This window comes from Coptis chinensis, chromosome 6, assembly GCF_015680905.1.
Source record: "Coptis chinensis isolate HL-2020 chromosome 6, ASM1568090v1, whole genome shotgun sequence".
Classification (NCBI taxonomy): Eukaryota; Viridiplantae; Streptophyta; class Magnoliopsida; order Ranunculales; family Ranunculaceae; genus Coptis; species Coptis chinensis.
This window is the reverse complement of record NC_141461.1, coordinates 72,119,503-72,132,419: the sequence shown is the minus strand read 5'-3', so window position 1 is coordinate 72,132,419 and position 12,917 is coordinate 72,119,503. Positions and strand designations below refer to the sequence as shown.

The 12,917-nt window shown below is 38.5% G+C and overlaps 1 long non-coding RNA gene across 1 annotated transcript; it reads left to right on the top strand.

Moving 5' to 3' along the window:
• Positions 1-1,596: 1,596 nt before the first annotated feature.
• Positions 1,597-2,976, top strand: LOC147494320 (uncharacterized). The gene is made up of 3 exons (XR_015199917.1): positions 1,597-1,692; positions 1,961-2,055; positions 2,196-2,976. It is a non-coding gene; the product is annotated as an uncharacterized LOC147494320 (long non-coding RNA).
• The last annotated feature ends 9,941 nt before the right edge of the window (positions 2,977-12,917 follow it).

Genomic DNA, 12,917 nt, shown 5'->3' with positions numbered 1-12,917 from the left:
TGGTGGGGACCATCTTCTTCATGTGAGAATTTCCTCCAGCTCTCAAAGAGTTGGAAAATTTCATTGGGATTTCTTTTAATCCTTCAGCATATTTAGGACTAATTTCCAGCAATCTGTTCTTGAGTGAACAACCTTTATGATCATGACCAACTATACCACAAAAATAACATAAAATAGGAAGGTTTTCATACCTAATATTGACTGTGATAGGCTTGGAAAAACCAGTGTTTAGATCAACTTCTCTAACTAACTGATTTTTTATATCAAAAAGAACTTTAATCCTTGCAAGTGGAACATGATGTTTTGGTAAGACAGTGGTATCTACGTCCTTGAACTGGCCTACTTCCGCTCCTATTTGTTCCAGCCTTTATTTGTTACTATGCCGTTCCACCGGTAGACCAATCACTTTAATCCAACAAGGTATCCAATTAAAGAGCATGTTCTCTATACTAATATTGGGAACCCATTTAATGAATGAGAAAACAAAACCTTGAACTATCCCTGGACCATTTTCTATCACATATTCTAGATCTCGTTTTTCAGTGAAAGTAACTATAAAATTTCCGTTAGATAAGGTATTAATCTGAAAGTTACCTGTAGCAGTCCATTGTTGCTGAAGACTTGTTGTTATAGAACTCAGGTGAATCCATCTCTTACAATAAAACTTGGCTACTGCTGTTAGTTCCCAGTCCTTGAAGGTTTTATCATTCAGCTTCCCCAAGTTGATTTCCTTCCTTTCTGGTGCAAATATAAGTTTTTCTAACAGTTTGTCTTAGGGTGTGTTTGTTATGATGGAAACACTATGGAAAGGAAAGGAAAAGAAAATAAGAGTGGTCCACCTTTTCCATAGTTTTTAAGGCGTTTGTTTACCCATGGAAAGGAAATGGGCTTTTCCATATGGAAACAAATGGAAAAGGTTTTGTGTCCTTAGCTAACCCCTAAAAATTTTGTGGAAAGGAAAGGAAATAGATAAATAGGGACTTACTACTAATACACTCCACTCAACAATACAATTATTCCTTTCTATAGCTTTTGCAAACAAACATGATTATTCCTTTCTCTAGTTTACCAAACACATACCATTTAAAATTATTTCCTTTCCATTCCATTCTATAGTGGACCACCAATTTTATTTCATTTCCTTTCCATGAGTTAAAATTTAACAAACACACCCTTAGAGTTCTTCAATCACTAGTTTGGTTTTATCTCTTTTTCTAAGAGTGCCATCTTCATCCATGATGAGGAAATAATCAAAAGGCTAAATAGGGGTCTATCTAAAAACTATCTAAAAAAGAGGATATTTGGGAGAGGGAGATGGTTTTTAGTATGTGGGTTTTCTCTGCTTCATTCCATCCGCAGAGAGGACTTTTATATATACTTTAAATTGAGGTAAGACCAACCATCTTTAAACTTGACTTGTTTATCATGTATGGATTATAACACAAATCCTCGCAATGCTTCCTATAAAGTCAGTTTTGCGATGCTCTTAAACACACATATTTGCCGCTGCTTGTTGCAATATATGGGTCTGGAAAAAATAAAACCAATTTGCCAGCAAAACACTCACGTGACTATCTTTTCCCACTCGAAGCAGGAAAAATTGACCAAAATTTTCCCACTCCATTTTCTTGCTTCGATCAACCACCCTAGTCTGCGACAAACCCATTTGCTTCTCTCCCTCTCTCTCTCAAGGTAAGCTCTGCAACTCTCTCCCTCCCTCTCTCTCTCTCATTTGATTTTATTAAAAAAAATCAATTTTAATTGGTTAACCGTTATTTCAATTTCAATTCAGATTTTGGGATAAAGTTTATTGATATAGTAAGTTTTAAGATGAAAGATTCAATATTGATTGTTCAGAAAGGAAAACAAATGCATGCCCAATTCTTTAAATTGAGAGAAATACTACATTATGGTGAAAATGTGTTGAGTTTATCTTTATGAAGGTTTTTACTTTGACCAGGTGTGGAGACAAACAATACGAACATCATTAGAAGTGGTTTGTTCCCGGAAATTTCGAAATAAGAAGCAGTATCCAGGCTTCAGGAGTTAGGGAAGGTAATATCGAAAGCATTTACAACTAATTTCATGTTGAGTAAAGTCTACAGGAGGATGGTTTCTATAGACTAGAACACACCGATACTTTTATTATATTCTGGCAGTGTGATTAGTTGATGATTAGCATTTATCTTGTACAGGACACTATCATTGATGCTGGAATGTTCGATGGCTCATTAGGTATAGTTTGTGCAGTGTCTGTAGTTAAGGTTTTGAAGATCGAAGGAAAGTTAGAAAATATAAGAAGACCGATAGAGGTCAGTGAGATATGACGCCACTTCGTATTTTTGCTTAGCTGTGATTTTTTTTTTTTTTTTTGCACGCAAGTAAGGAAATTTATTAATGAAAGGAGTTGTCAAAGACAATACAAGTTACATGCTTTATCATCCAAATCGATAATAGGTCCTAAAAGGACTTTCTATCTTAGAGACAAAGTCTGGTCTTCTAGTGCACCATACTGAATTGTCAGGCACTAAGGTGAATCCCTTCCTTGCTGCTGCATCCGCGCTGAAGTTGCCTTCTCTCCAAACATGTGAGAGCTTCCAGTGTTGTAATAGTGCAATTGCTCGCTTCCATCTCGCTCTAAACCGCCATGGAATTGCATCGCCATTGAAGGCCTTTACAGCAGCTTCTGAGTCGGCTTCAATCCATATGTAGCCCCAATTCATCTCCACTGCTTTCTTGGCTGCCATGACTATGGCTGTGCATTCGGCATGATAAGTATCTACCCGACCCAGACCCACAGCCAGAACCCCAATCACAGCTAAATCCTTATTCCGGCATACCATACCAGCCCCGCCATTGCTAGGAACTCCTTGGGCTGATCCATCGGTATTACATTTGATGACATTGCCCACTGGAGCAACCCAGTGCACTTCTTGGATCAACTTCGCTGGTGCACTTTTCACATGTACATCAAGTCTATCAAGAATATATGTGAAATTCTTTCATGTCATTGCGTTTTTTGCCTTGTGACAGCCAGCCCGAAACCTTGATCCCCTTCAGAACTTCTCTCGTAATGTAACTCAAGCTGATAGATGACTATGCTAGCAGTGCACTATGTTGATATATTCCATGTGAATGCTTTTGGGGGTACCTTATGTAGTTTATGAATCATAATTCAAAAGTGAGTCCTGCTTGTTAAAGAAATATATACTAACACCCGTTATAAATAGGTTTCACTTTGAGCACTGAATCGTGGTTATGTTCAGATCCGGTAGTGATATGATTGAATACGTAAAGGGAAACTAGACTACCATTTGACAAATTGGACCTTGACTTCCTGCTGAGTGTTGTTTAACTTCCTATTTATCGAGCTAGAACAAACTTACTGTCCAAAGTACTTAAGAACTGGATCACAAAAACAGAAGATATAGGCATGATACTTGGTTGTTAGATAATCGATCTTTCCCGGTTATCACATCTGAGGTTCACATTTTGTTGAGCTAACATTCATGTGCGGGTTTATAGCTATCCATCTTCAAGGTTGATTGTTCCCCGACATAATGAAGAGTTGATGCATCACAATTGTTTACTATAACCTAGCTTATTGTTGCTTCCTTTGCTTTCGAAACTTGCAAGTGATTGCATTTAGTGATGAAGAGGGTGTTAGATTTCGCATGACTTTTTAGGAAGTCTTTGCTTTATTTGGAACTCTACCGATCTCAAAGATAGCTAATATCCAATAAGAGGTTTAACCGACTCACTCAATTTATACATGGAATAATGCTTCTCTTTTTTCACCTTGAGTTTGATGGATAAAACCTCATTCAGTGGTGCAACAAATCAACATGCTCTCAAAGAGAACTCATTTGAGGGTACTAAGGAAAGTCTTCTTCAACTCAAGTATAAGGAAGGATAGTCATTATATTGAGGTACCATCGCTGCGATATCTTTGGCACTCTCATTGCCTATCATCGGATATATGTATATTCCTATCGTTCTCAAAATCTTTTTGATTTTTGTCTCTTTTTCTAAAGGTTCACATTGAACAAGGCCCCATCTTTGGAATCACTTGGTCTTCCTCTTGGAGTAGTCAACGGCATAGCTGGACAAACACGATTAAAGGTATGTAACATGTTACCTTGTTTTATCTGTTAAATTATTGTTTTAGTAGGTAGCTTCCAAGCTTTGGACTACCTTCGTACTTATCATTCTGGTACTTATTCTTCTTGGGGAACTACATCCTTTTTAGACTCTTTATTGGTTTTTGGAGAAGGTGTTAACCAAAACTGGTCCGTGACACCCATTAATTCCTCACACTTGCAGTCTGTTGATTACTTGTATCTTTTTGGTTCTCCATTCCGCCTCCCCCCCCCCCTAGTGCAAGTCATGGTGCCTTGTTCGTTTTGTGTGTTGGAAGGAAATGGTGATGTTGAAGGTTTGGAAACTTGTTTGGAAGTGAATAGATTGTTTAGTTGTGTATGTTTAGTTGTAGTGTAACTGTGTGAGAGTGCTTTTAGTTGTGTTGTTATGTTCCAAGTTAAATTTTGCATGTGGAGTGGAGTGTGTGGGTGTTGCTGCTGCTGACAAGTGATGCTGCTGCTATGCTGCCAGGTGCTGGTGAGTGGTGAGTGGTGATACGGTGTTGCAGGTGTTAGTGGGTGGTGCTAAGGTGTTGTAGGTAGTGAGTGAGTGGTGCTCCTGAGAAATGCGTAAAAGTTTCACAAAGCTCCTGAGAAATTGTTCGAGTATAAACTATAACTAGGTGACTTTGTTTTGTTCATGCTTGTATTTTGTAGTAGCTGCACTCTTGGACCCAACACTGTGAAGTGTTTTTATCTATCTTTTTAATCAACAGAACAAAGATGGGTGAAAAGTAAGAAATGTAATTTTCCTTCATGAGATCACAAGTCAATGTAAAAATATTCAGGGGTTCTTACTTGTAGACATGTTACAATTGAACTTCCAATGATATATCACTTTTGGATAAACTACTGTTTTAACCCTTGTACTCTTGGTCAACTAACATTCTCCCCCTTGTACAAATTTAACGGCTTAAAACACATTGTACTCTTGGTCAACTAATATTCTCCCCCTTGTACAAATTTAACAGCTTAAAACACATTGTACTCTTAGTCAACTAATGTTCTCACCCTTATATTGTTTGTTTTTTTTTTGTTTTGATTTTTTAACGCTAAATATCTTAGTCATCGAGTTATGCCTATGTGTACAAGGGTGAGAATGTTAGTTGATCACGTGTACAAGGGTGAGAACGTTAGTTGACTAAGAGTACAATGTGTTTTAAGCTGTTAAATTTGTACAAGGGGGAGAATGTTAGTTGACCAAGAGTACAATGTGTTTTAAGCCGTTAAATTTGTACAAGGGAGAGAATGTTAGTTGACCAAGAGTACAAAGGTTAAAACAGTAGTTTATCCTATCACTTTTTATATCCATATGAACATGAATAATTTAAAGGCATGCACTAGTTGTTATGTGTTTTATCTTTTTAAAATGTATGAACCATTTTAAATACAAAATAATAAATTTTAAAATTTATTTGCCAGTGGAAAATTTTGTGTTATCAAGCACCGGCAAAACTGGCAAATGACATTTGCCAATTGATGCAAATTGTGCAAACAAGCAACGACAAAACAAAATTTTCCTACTAGGTAGTTTGGCAAATTTTTAAGTGGGAAATTATTTTCCCATTATTTATTTGCCCAACAAGTGGAAAAATTTATCAAGCAGGCCCTAATAGTTTAACGGAATGGGAAATTGATCACCAGATTAAGTCGAAAGAACGGTTCAATTTAGTTTATCATGCATGTAAAGGTTAAGTTTGGCTTAACCTTATAGATGTATAGATTTGGGGGAAATTGAGGGAAGATTGTAGATATGACTCAATTCGTTCTGGACGAACTGCCTACGTATCAGGTTCCCCTGGGTAACCTGAATCAAGTCAGACGTAGTTCATGATTTGGTGTGATTAGATCTGGTATGGTAGATAGAGAGGTCTCTTCTGGAGAGCCTAGGGCAAAGATGGAGTAGATCTGGTGATCTCTCGAAGGGAGTCGATTCAGCCCTAGCGGATGGAGTCGATTTGGGGTGAGCAGATGGAATGGATCCATCTTCCATAGATAGATTTCCTCCAGCCCCTTTGGAAGGAGAATGGAGTCTACTTTTATAGTCTTCTTGGTGATCCTTTGTCTGGTGATCCTTTGTCTTCTCTTCCGTTAGGTCAAGTCGTATTGATGTGAGACTTTATGAAACATTGATGGTGAAGCATTGATGAGCGTGGTTGAAGTTCTGGACTTCATGGAGACAGCAGGCTCATCCATTACTGATTGTTAGGATGGCGCATCATGATGGCAGTTCGTTATGGCAGTTCGTGAATAAGTATACGGACGACCTGCTCGGCGATCTCATGGAGAGACTGTCAGTTCGCTATGAGTTCGTAATGAGCTAGGTCATTGGGAGAAGTGCTCTCTGATAAGTTGTGCTGGACACGTGTATAATATACATTGGTTGTATATATTAGTCCTTCACACAGCCCCTTCTCATTAGGTTGTCCTATTCAAAAGGGCGACCTGATGAGAGAGTAGTTCCACACGGGGGGAGCCAGAATCAAACATAGTTCATGTTTTGGCGCTTCAGTAGACTGAGTGGTCGTTCGACTATTGAGCCACTCCTGGACGAGGTCGTCTACTCGACTGGAGTCACTTTGGAGTGAGCTCGTAAGGCGAATACATGTTGAGTTGCTCCTAGCTTTAGATCATCCTGCATATGAGTGACCATTTGTAGGTTAGATGGCGTTTCAGTAGACTGAGTGGCCATTCCAGCATTGAGTTTCTCCTGGACGAGGTCGTCCACCCGGCTTTAGTCACTTTGGAGTGAGCTCATGAGGTGATTACATGTGGAGTTGATCCTGGGAGAGGTTGTCCACTCGTCTTGAGTCACTTTAGAGTGAGCTCGTGAGGCGAGTTCATGTGGAGTTGATCCTGAACGAGGTCGTTGATAAGTGCTCAAAAAGTGCATTTTAACCCTCGACTATATCTCTTGTTTAGCCATCTTAGTGGACTAACAATGTTTGTAAGTTATGTTTTATGATTCTACAGGTGAAAAAGAGAGTTTTGTAGAATATTAGAGAAAAGGGGGTAAAACGGAGCAATTCTTAGCATTATGGATCACATGGGAAGCCCATGGAAAATCATGGAGAACGCCAAGAAATTGAAGCTATGAAATATGCGACTTAGACCTATTTTAAAGCCTATTTGGAAGCCCAAGGCGAAAGGATTTGTTGTTTGGACCAAAGCTCACAAAAGAGGAAAGAATGATGGAGCAAAAGAGAAAAATAGACTCTCGTGTCTGGACGCACGCGTCTGGGACGCAAGGATCGTGCATCCAGACACGAACCGACACTGTAGCCACTTCTTTCACAGTTTTGAAAATGAAGTTGGACTCTCAAAGAAGTTGATTTGTATTAGGAAACAAACCACGATTTGGGATGCTTCTAGAACTCATTGTAACCCCTATAAATAGAGGACCTAAGTGCCTCATGAAACTTGCCAATTCACTTACATTCTTGTCTCTAGAACTTGAGGCAGAGAGAGATTAATAATAAAAGATTTGATTTTAACTAGTTGAGTCTTGATAAGTAGTCTTTATAGTCTTATGTTCTCCGACTCTTCTTATTCTCGTTCTTCGTGTTTTTCCTTCTTTATGGAAGGCTAATCTTCTCTTTCAAGGGAGGAGATGAAGCCGGTGCTTAGGGTTTAATGATTCTTCTGGTTCATGGTGTTCTCCAATCAGGTTAGTTCTTTATGTTTTTAGTTATTAGCTCCATTGCCCACACTAGGGGATAGAAGTATAGAATAGGGTTTATGTTTTGCAATATTAATATCATGCTAGTGTTCTGTACTTTTCTTCTAGTAGTATAGTTATTTAGAGTTAGGGAAGTATTCTTTGTGTTGCCCTAGAAGGGGTAGCTTAGGGAGTGGCTACCTAGGGGAAGTATTCTTTGTGTTTGCCTTAAGTGGTGATTCATTGAATGACCGCCCTATTAGGAAGTACTCCTTGATGTTGCTCTAGATAATACATTGAATGACTGTTCGAGCTTACATAAAAGGAAAGAACATATTAATAGTATAAACATAGGAACAACCTTAAGTAAAGTTATTCGTCAATGATGTTTCGTCCAAGAGGGTATCGGCACTCGCTCGATTGCCTAATTGTAGTCTACTTGTGGAACAACCATGAAACAGAAGATCACATATCAAAGGTAACAGTGGATTCTAATATCTTGAATTCTCTCTCTTATTAATTCTCAATAGTTTAATTAGTTTAGTTTAGTTTAGCATTAGAATCTAAAATCTCTACAATCATAGTTTTTAATCCCTAAAACCCCCTTTCCGGCCCTGTCCTTCACATAACATACACTTAAAAGTGGAACAATATCCTACTCATCCTTTACTTATTGAGGGATAATTAGGCTTTGATACGCTTCTATTTTGTTCAATGACCATCATCTATTTATATCATCCATATACCATCTCATACACACAAAAGGAGCGCATGTCAAATGTCGCCGCTACCGTTTTAAGTTATTTATGTTTAACGTTTTCTTTCAAGATTAGAACTTTGGATCTTAAGGTAATTTTAGTCGCATCATCCTTCTTTTTGAGAAAGAGAGAAGCTTGAAGGAAATCTCAAAGACAAGATCTACCATCCAGGTTAGTCGAATCTTCATTCTTTTTATTTCATTCTTAGTATAGTTGTATCGTAGTTTAGTTTTATTGCTTTCTAGTATAATTGTATTTAGGACATTTTCAACAATTGAAGTTGCAAGCCAACACAGTGAAACATCAAACTCTAGTGTTTCTTGTCTAAATCTTGACAAACGGACTATTGTCTGTGGGCCGTAGTATTTATGCAATCCAAGTGATTCACCATAACCCTAGAAGAGACAGCTTTAGACAACGGGTGAGATACTAGCTGCAAAGCCCAACCCAGTTAAGGAAAGTAGTTTGCATTTTAGTATAATTTAGAATAGTTGCATATTAGTTTAATTGCATTTAAGCATAGTAGGATAGTTTTTCATCATTTTCTCATAGTATTTTCTAGTGTATCCCCCATTGTCCATATCATCGTCCGGTAAGAACATAACAGTGGACAAGGTTTAACAACCGACTCATAAGAATACTAAACGAGATTGATACAATGGCCGCACGCAATGATGGAGGTGTTGTGAACCCGAATAATCCTGAAGCTATCCCACCTATGCAAGCACAACAGAAGAAGAAGCTAAGGGATTTCTATTCACCAATCATTGGAGACCCACCCAGCAGTATTGTTTTTCCAGAGACAGAAGCTAACCAGTTTGAACTTAGAGCATCAATAATCTCTATGCTTCCAAAGTTCGATGGTTCAGACAATGTTCAGCCTTTTGTTCACATGAACAAATTCCTATCAGTCCTCAGAACTTTCAAGAACCAGAATATCAGGGATGAGAGTATCAAGTTAATTCTTTTTCCACTCTCACTCGAAGGTAAAGCATCCAAATGGTTAACTGCACATCCGATCAATTCAACCAATAATTGGGAGAAGTTGATAACACAGTTTATGAAAAAGTTCTACCTACCACAGAAGACAGATGCCATGCAGCAAGCCATCAGCAATTTCAAAGGGAAGGTAACTGAAGAATATCATCAAAGCTGAGAGAAATTCAATAATCGGCTAGTCTCATGTCCACATCATGGTTATGATAAGAGCACACTGGCTCATTTTTTCTTTCGAGGACTTTCTACTATAAACAAGCAGATAATTCAGTCGATGCATCAAGGTAAGTTTACATCATTGGATGGAGAGGAAGCCTACAACTTTCTCGAGAATTTAGTTGAAGACACTCAACAATAGAGTACTAGCAATGAGGCCGTAGCTAGAGTGGGGGGGTTGCCGAAGCAATTTGGTAACCAAGTTCATGAAGACCCAAATCAAGCGATGCTATCAATTATGGCAAGCTTATCAACAGGGCTTGAAACTCTGAACAAGAAGTTTGATTAGTTCTCTATGAATCCTCTGAAAGTAAACAATTTCCAAGCTAAACCTAAGCTATCCAAGCCTTGTTATGTCATTTGTGAGCTATGTTCTGATGAAGGCCACACCACTAAAGAGTGTTCGTACTATCTGGATACTAATGCAAAGGCATGTAGTATCAACTTTTTAGAAAGAAATAACTAGTTCAATCAAAGACAGAATTATTGGAAGCCATAAATTACAAATCAAAGGAATTTTCCTCCAGGATTCCAGAATATGTCTAATCAATTCCAGAATAACCAGTATCAGTTCCAAGACCGCCAGAAATCATACAGAAATCAACAGTTATATTAGAACCATCAATATCAAGCCAACACAAATAGAGAGTTAGTACCAGATCTTATGAGTGGATACATTGCCCCTACACCTCAGTCGAGCAAAGTAGTTATCCCACATCAGGAAGAAGCTATCACCGCCATTGTCAATGAGCCGAAACAGACAAATCAAAGAACCCAGAAGTTGGAGAATAACTTTAGTGTCGTTAAAGGCCAGATAGGGCAAATTGCTGCCGCCTTGACGGAAAGATCAAAAGGAGCATTACCAAGCCAGCCGGAGCCAAATCCGAAAGGAAGAGGTGTCTTGCAGGTGGATAACCTGGAGATTACTCAGTCGAATGACCAAGTTAATTCTGTCACCACTCTGAGGTCAGGCAAGAAAATTTATAACAAGATTGTCTATGAACCAAGGAAAGATTCTGATGAGCCTGAGGTAAGTTATGTTCCCACCATCCCACCTAGTTCTAACAATCCAGATATATATAGTGTTATGCCACCCGCTAAAGTAACTGTTGAAAGAGAAGCTGAAGGAACTACTGTGGAAGTAAGTAAGAAGAAGTCATCACGAGTGACTTCACCTATCACTCTACTATCTGTTACTAAGCCAACCGAAGTCGAAAGAAGAGAACCGATATTGAAAAATCTGCCAGTACCGTTTCCTTCGAAACTAGTGAATACCAGAAAGGATGACCAGTACAAGGAGATTTGTGATGTATTTCAGAATTTGCATATTAATATCCCATTTCTGACCGCCATCAAGCAAGTTCCCTCGTATGCCAAATTCGTGAAAGATCTAGTGAAGAAGAAGACCAACATTCCGAAAGAAGCTTTTATCGCTCAAAAATGCTCATCGTACCTACAGAATCTAGCGGTTGTGAAACTAAAAGATCTTGGAAGTCCAATTGTTACATACAGAATTGGAGATTCTTTGGAGGAGCAAGCTTTATTAGATTTGGGTGCCAGTGTGAATCTTCTATCATATTTCATCTACGAGAAGTTAGGCTTGAAGGATCTAAAACTAACTGATGTTACTTTACAGTTGGCAAATAGATCAGTGAATATACCTAGAAGAATCATTAAAGACATCATAGTCAAGATCGAAGATTTCTATTATCCGGTTGATTTCATAGTACTCGACACATAACCTACATCTGGTAGGCAGATACCAATCATTCTAGGCAGACCATTCTTGGCCACTGCAAATGCACTCATCAACTGTCGAAACGGTAATATGATGTTATCCTTTGGTAATATGAGAATTGAGACCAATGTTTTCCATATGTTACAACAACCACAGGAGGTGTGTGTTGTGAACGAGGTATGCATGATTAAAGCATTAGCACAGGATTATCTGACTCATTCATATCATGCTGACGAGCTATTGAAAGCTCTGACAGACTCCAACTGTGAGGAACTTAGTGTCCAGGCAATCAATGCGATTTTGGATTCATCACCTGTCATGGATGACAGCAAGTTCAAAGCAAAGTTTGAATTGCCTACGCCTGATGGACCATCTAAAGAGCTTAAGAAGGAGCCGCCTAAGCTAGAATTGAAGCCTTTCCCATCTACACTCAAGTATGTTTTTTTGGGAGATTTGGAAACCTACCCAGTAGTCATTGCATCAGATTTGACTAAGGAGTAAGAATCCAGGTTAGTAGCACTTTTAAAGGAATATAAGACAGCTATTGGTTAGACAATTAATGATATCAAGGGGATCTGCCCTATGATAGTTCAACATAGAATTTATTTGGAAAAGGATTCAACAACTTCTAAGCAACCACAGAGGAGGCTTAATCCGAAGATGAAGGAAGTAGTTCAAGAAAAGGTCGTCAAACTCCTTGACGCCGACATTATCTACCTTATTTTTGATAGTCAATGGGTTAGTCCAGTTCAAGTTGTGTCGAAAAGTTTGAAACCACAGTGATCGAGAACGAGAACAATAAGTTGATTCCAACCAGGATTCAGACTGGATGGAGAGTTTGCATTGATTATAGAAAGTTGAATAGCGCATCGAGAAAAGATCATTTTCCATTGTCTTTCATCGATCAGATGTTAGAAAGATTAGCTGAACAAGCTTACTACTACTTTCTTGATGGTTACTCAGGATATTTTTAGATCTATATTTACCCTGAGGACCAAGAGAATACCACATTCACATGTCCATTAGGAACATTCGCCTATCGTCGTATGCCTTTTGGTATATGCAATGCACCGGCCACTTTTCAGCGATGCATGATAAGTATTTTTGACGACATGGTGGAGAAATACATGGAAGTTTTTATGGATGATTTTTCAGTTTTTGGATCATCTTTTGAGGATTTCCTACACCATCTCTCCTTAGTCCTTAAACGTTGTTACGATACCAACTTAGTTCTGAATTGGGAAAAGTGTCACTTCATGGTAAAGGAAGAGATAGTGTTGGGTCACCAAGTTTCAAAGGAAAAAATTCTAGTAGATCAAGCAAATATTAATATTATAAAGGATCTACCCAAGTTGAGAATTGTCAAAGATATCCGTGCCTTCCTCGATCACGCGGGATTCTACCGTCGATTT